The 6,264-nt window shown below is 39.0% G+C and overlaps 1 pseudogene; it reads right to left on the bottom strand.

The window, feature by feature from the left end:
- Positions 1-1,680: 1,680 nt before the first annotated feature.
- LOC117078277 lies at positions 1,681-5,931 on the bottom strand (annotated as a pseudogene).
- Between the last annotated feature and the right edge of the window lie 333 nt (positions 5,932-6,264).

Below are 6,264 nucleotides of genomic sequence, written 5' to 3'. Positions count from 1 at the left end.
GCTGCAACCCCGACCCCCATTTAACACCAAATCTGTTGCTAAGGTGAACAATGATGCAAGATGCTGTTTGAGGGAGCCCAACACAACCTGTAATCTTAATTTCCTAAATATCCAAAGATTTCAACTTTCTTTTGGTATAAACAAAAAGATTCAGATGGCCAAAAATCATACAGTTAGTAGGAGGAAAAATCCATGTTATGAAAATTATTTAAGTAAAATAGTAAAATTTTATGCCTTTCCCAAGCACTCTTTAGATAAGCATCAAATTACATTGTGTGTATGCAACTACAGCAATTTAGATTTGCTCCAGAACATATACTTGCATTAAAAATAAATAACTTTTTAATTATTTTATAGTTTAATGGGCTCAATAGTTTTGAGCCATTTAAAAAACTGGTACATATAAATGAATGGCTACATGTTCATTTAAATCTTAAGGATAACTAAAGATGAAGTTTGCTGTTTTGTTTTTTACATAAAATGCAATACATACATATGCTCACACACTGTTCTTTAGTGCAAGAATGTAATGGTATGGACAGATGCAATCTCTTTTAAGTATACAATTGTAGGATATTCTAAATGGAATAAACGAACATTGACAATCATTTAAAGGAAGAAAGAACCAAAGTAAAACAAAAATTGTTGCAGGACAGATATCTACTGTTAAAAAGATAAAAGTGTTATCCAACACAAAAATGAGACCTACAAATTCAAAAACCACTTATTCTGCTGCCTTAAAATAAAAACACAAAAACCATGATAGGCAGAGGGTGTCTAGTCCACAAATTGAGGCAGTGCCGTACAAGAATGAAGATGGTTCAGTGATGTAACCTCATAAAGGAAATGACTAAAATAAGATTTCCCAAATGTCTTCATGTTTATGATAATATATAAATGTACAAACTATCAAAAAGTATGAAATCTAGATTTTTCCTGTTAGGATTGTAATAAACTATCAACCTTCTGTTTAGTGCATTTACTTTTATAACACCCCTCTGTTTAGCAGGAAATCTATATGAGTATATATATGCTGGCATTTTACCATGAGAATTATACTTCTCACATCAAACTAGTGACTTGCCTTTTTACCCAGACTTATATACATTTTATTTCCATGATAAGACCAGTATCTTTCTAGTGATGCATTTGAATCAACATATTACATAAAAATGAATCTCTTTTGTAATACGTCCCAATGGGTTTAACAGTTGAAACATAAAATGGTGGCCGGGCGCGGTGGCTCAAGCCTGTAATCCCAGCACTTTGGGAGGCCGAGACGGGCGGATCACGAGGTCAGGAGATCGAGACCATCCTGGCTAACACGGTGAAACCCCGTCTCTACTAAAAAAAATACAAAAAAATTAGCCGGGCGAGGTGGCGGGCGCCTGTAGTCCCAGCTGCTCGGGAGGCTGAGACAGGAGAATGGCGTAAACCCGGGAGACGGAGCTTGCAGTGAGCTGAGATCCGGCCACAGCACTCCAGCCTGGGCGGCAGAGCGAGACTCCGTCTCAAAAAAAAAAAACATAAAATGGTAACTACAGTGCACTGTTTAAACTAATTCATAGCTGTAGGGAAATGTTTGGTTTTTAAAATACAACCAAGACGAGACTGCAGAGTTATAAGCAGTTATGTTTTCACTAGAAAACAGTGTATGAATAAATAAGATGATTTTTTTCATCAGTGGCCATTCATCATTTTGCTTTTAGGAGCCTGAAAGAAATTGTCTTCTTTGAGTTTCAAATGTTCTGGTAAATCAAATCATTTCTTAGCTTCCTCAATATCACCATGAATTGCTGAAACAAGTGACTCTAAAGAATCCAAGAAGTTCTTTTCTTACTAGTCATTTCCTTTATGAGGTAGCCAACGATAACCACATTGAGGATTTCCCCATGGAAGTCCTAGTTCACTGCAGCCTCAAACTCCTGTGCCCATGAGATTCTACCACCTCAGCCTCCCAAAGAGCAGCTAGGAATAATGGTGAACCACCACACCTGGCTTTTTTTTTTTTTTGGTACAAACAGGATCTTGCTAGGTTGCTAGGTTGCCCTTGCTGGTCTCAAACTCCTGGCTTCCAGTGATCCTCCTCCCTTGGCTTTTCAAAGTGCTGGGATGACAGGTATGAGCCACTGTGCCCAGCCAGAAGTCCTCTTTAAAGGCATGCATGGTAGGAGTTTCTGTGGAGTTTTTGGTATTTTTGCAATATGGATTCTACCCTATGTTCACCACCATCTTATGGACATTTCCACTTCCAAACTGGCCCAACCATGATAAACACAGTGGATACACCAGTTAGAAGGTTATCTACCACTTGTTCTGGATAGTTAGCTGTGGGGACGCCCAGCTACTAGGAGTGGTAGCCAGGCTCCGCACCACTTGGCTCCAGCAGAAGTACGGCCAGTGCCTCCTGATGCCATGCACTCAGGGCATGGGCTGCGGTGCAGCCTCCATGCATCTGGAAGAGTCACAGTTGAGGTACTGCCTGGACCCCCTGGACTAATCTGGGAATGAGGGTATGAGCTCTGCTGGCCAACGGGTTCACCAGTTACCAGGCAGTGCCAACGACACCCTGCAGTGGGTCCTTCACACTGTTGACACTACAGAAGCTGCCCAGTTACTCAGGGGCTGCTTCTCCCTATAGCAGATCATTTCTCAACAATCTCTTTCCCTATACAGTGCAATTGTTTTCAGTAGGAATCATGAAATAAAACTAAGAATAATATTGATGAGAAAAAAAGTGAAAAATTTTAGTCAACTTTGTATATATAATTATGCTAGCAAAAATAAAATTAACAAAATACATACAGCATACAAAATATAACATATAAAAAATTACACCTTGCAGTTCATACTCTGTAACTGTATTAAATTTTAAATATAAATTAACTCAATGGTCACATAGAAGGACAAATGAAATAACTGAAGTTCTGTTTCTTGGTCTTTACAATCATTGTGCTATTATTGCTTGCTTTGAATCTTCCCTTTAAATTCAGCAATATGTAATCCCACACGGGTTGTTGGAGGCAAGGACTCTGCCCTAAGTATGTGCAAATGATTCCAGACCATTAGAAGCTTATTCTTGAAATGAACATGTGTCACGGTCGTCTTGTGTTCTGTGGAGTCCTAATTAGGGAAAAGGAGTCGGGCTGGTGGGAGCAGGGGAAAGCAAAAAGAAGAAAGCAAATGAGCTGTAAGTCTGCCTTTCTTCATGGTCCAGGACATGTAGCCCTCCTGCACAAGTAACTCAAATAATTCACAATCTTCCTGCACCCAACTTATCACCAGACCCTTGGCTGATAGAAAAACGCAAGTTAGCTCATTGTAACCTTGGCATTATCAGCACTGCACATAGCCCTGTCAAGCACAAGCACCATCCTATAAAATCCCAAGCAAGCCTTTGTCTCCTTGCAGTTAGCTCCTCTCTTGCTGATCTGCTTGTTGCTTTCTTGCAATGTGTTTTCTTACTTTCTCTAAGAAATCTACCTTTCTTTACCTATAACTGTCTTGGTAAATTCCTTTACCACCTGCACCACTGACCCCAGATAGTTGCTACCTGCAACATGTTTGAGACCAGCTTTACAGTTGGGAGTTCTCTGAATTAATTTCTGCATAACATTCACCACTTATTAAAAAATAAGTAATATGAATTGCTCATTATACACTTAAATAAGTCTTATTAAAACAATTGTAGTGACAGTGATTGTTTAGAACTTATACCAAATAAATACATTTTTTTTAGGGAGGAGTATTTTGTCACTGACATTATTTAGAATTGCTAGCACGATGATAGTGAAAAAGCAGCCTTCAGTTGGTTTTATGATTGCTTTTAAATTATGTACATTTAACACAGCCTCCTTTATTTTGCTGCCACTTTTCACACTTGGTAGTGTGAAAGGAAAACAAGCATTGGGGGGACACTAGTTAAAGGCTGTAAAGACAGATTTTTTTCAGCACTGTTGCAACTGGGGAAAGAATTTGATATAGAATTCGGTTCCAAATACAGCAAAGAAAACTGGGGATTAGTAGCCAATGAACAGAATGAGGGGGTCCATGGATGGAAAATTACTAAGGGGAAATATCAAGGGGTATTCTTGCTAAACTGACCAATCAGGATTCTTGTTACAGGCAGCCAAGGACTTACACATCAAGGGTAGGGGATAAAGAACTTGATCAGATATCAAGGGTATTTCAAGGCCACTCTTGAATCAAAAAAAAAAAAAAAAGAAAGAAAAAGAAAGAAAAATCAAGGGTAATCACATATCAAGGGTGGGGGGATTCCTGCTAACCTGACCAGATAGGCCAAAGACAGGGCCCAAGGACAAGGTCTAGTTGAAAATAGAGCTCAGAGAAACCTGACTACACTTTGGTCAAGAAAAGAGTCTTTGTCAATGGCCACTGATATATAAATTTTACTTATATTGGTGGAATATGAGTTAGTTCTAGAAATAAGTAGGGAAATAATACAGAAAGATGAGCCATTAAAAGTAATAATATAAAGTCTAAACCATTATTAATAATTTCCTCAGTGTGAATAATAACAAAACCTAGGAGGTAAATTTGTACAACATGACTTTTTTTTTTTTTTTTTTGTCATTCTGTCTCATTTTCCCCAAGTTAGATTAAATTTCAAATGCGAGGCAACTCAACTAATCTTTCACCACTTTCAGCAGGCAGTTTCTCACTCGCCATACACACAGCCTGTGAAAGATGCTGAAGTTTGTGTCTGGATCAGCAGAACAGTGTTTCTCCTTTAAAGTGTGACAGATCAGCTTTCTGTTGACACCCAGTGCCCACAGGGTGATAAGGTTCCAGCAATCCCTGCCTTTTTCTCCCAGTCTGCTAAGAAAAATTCTGACACTGCCCCTCAGGATTATTCTTCCTACCGTGGATCTAATTCAGATTGACATTGGGAAGAATGGGAGAGATGGAAACAGGGGTTTTACAGCAGAAAGGGCCCCAGGTTTACTGAGGACTGACTGAAAGAAGTAGGGGGAGCCAAATGGAAAAAAGTCCCTTTGGATTATGGGTTCTCAGAGTGTATGGCTGGAAAGTTGAGAGCAGGACTAAAGAGTGAGTTTTCTGGAGAAGGCAAGAGATGCCAAGCAAGAGAAAGGAGGTGTGAGGACTTCTCAGATGTGGTGCGGAGGGTTGTAAATTAGACCTCTTCATATTCTTTAGGAGATGTAAGAAAAAAATTATACTGACTTTTAAATGTTTCTCGATTGTAAGATTGTGTTTCTTATTAGAAAACTTGCCTTGAGGCTGGCTGTACTCTGAGAGGCCTGACTCCTATGAAAGTTACATTGAGAATCCTTGAGTTTGGGGTGCACAGCTGAGTGCTAGGTTCCTTTAACATTTACAATATAGCAATGAGGCGGCTTCAGTTTCTGAACTGAACCCGCTGGAGGTAAATTGATTCCACTCCTCTGAAAGCTAGCTTGAATGTGGTGACGGTTCTCTTAGTTCTTCTCAAAAGAGCAAATAAGCGGTGAAAACTGGCTTTGAGACACCCCTGGATGATCACACGCAAAACACCTAATAATGGACAAAGAAAACAGCGATGTTTCAGCCGCACCTGCTGACCTGAAAGTAAGTACAGGGTGAGAAACTTTCTCTCTTACTTGAATGTCATTTTATTGTTGACCCTGTTAGTAAAATGAGATTATACAACCTTATAAAAATAAAGGAAACAATAATAAAATATTTTATCTTCTTATGTTACTTAATGGGTTTTACAAATGTGAGTTTATTATAAAGTGCTGTACTTGGCAATTGATTTGTAGCTGTTTTTATAAAACTCCAGGGAAATTGTACTGATCTCTACACAAATTCCATTTTAAAATTTAATCAGTGCTAACTGAGACTGCCTATAATGTGTTTCTGCACTTAAAGATCCAACCTTGGCTTTGTCAGTTCAACATGTACTGGCATTTCCACATGTTTCTTTATTTCTTTTGTGGGAGCACTTGAAAGTAGCTTGATACCATCATCAACTCATTCTACAATGGAATGTTTCTCTCTTTAGGAACCCCATCCTCATTCCTGCAGGACACCCCATTAAATGATGTCTGGTCTAGTTCAATTTCACCAGAAAGCATACAAGCGACACTTCACTCCAGGGGTTGACAAGGTGTTTGGCAAAAAGAATGAAGGGCCATGAATAATTCAGAGTGTACGTGGCCACATATTATCCCATTAATTGGCAGGGTTAAAGACTGGAGGGTATGAATTTTGAAGAGAAGAGTGAAGGAGAGGAAAAGAGAA

Source organism: Trachypithecus francoisi, unplaced genomic scaffold, assembly GCF_009764315.1.
Source record: "Trachypithecus francoisi isolate TF-2019V2 unplaced genomic scaffold, Tfra_2.0 Lachesis_group0, whole genome shotgun sequence".
NCBI classification, from domain to species: domain Eukaryota; kingdom Metazoa; phylum Chordata; class Mammalia; order Primates; family Cercopithecidae; genus Trachypithecus; species Trachypithecus francoisi.
This window is presented reverse-complemented; position numbering and strand designations above follow the sequence as displayed.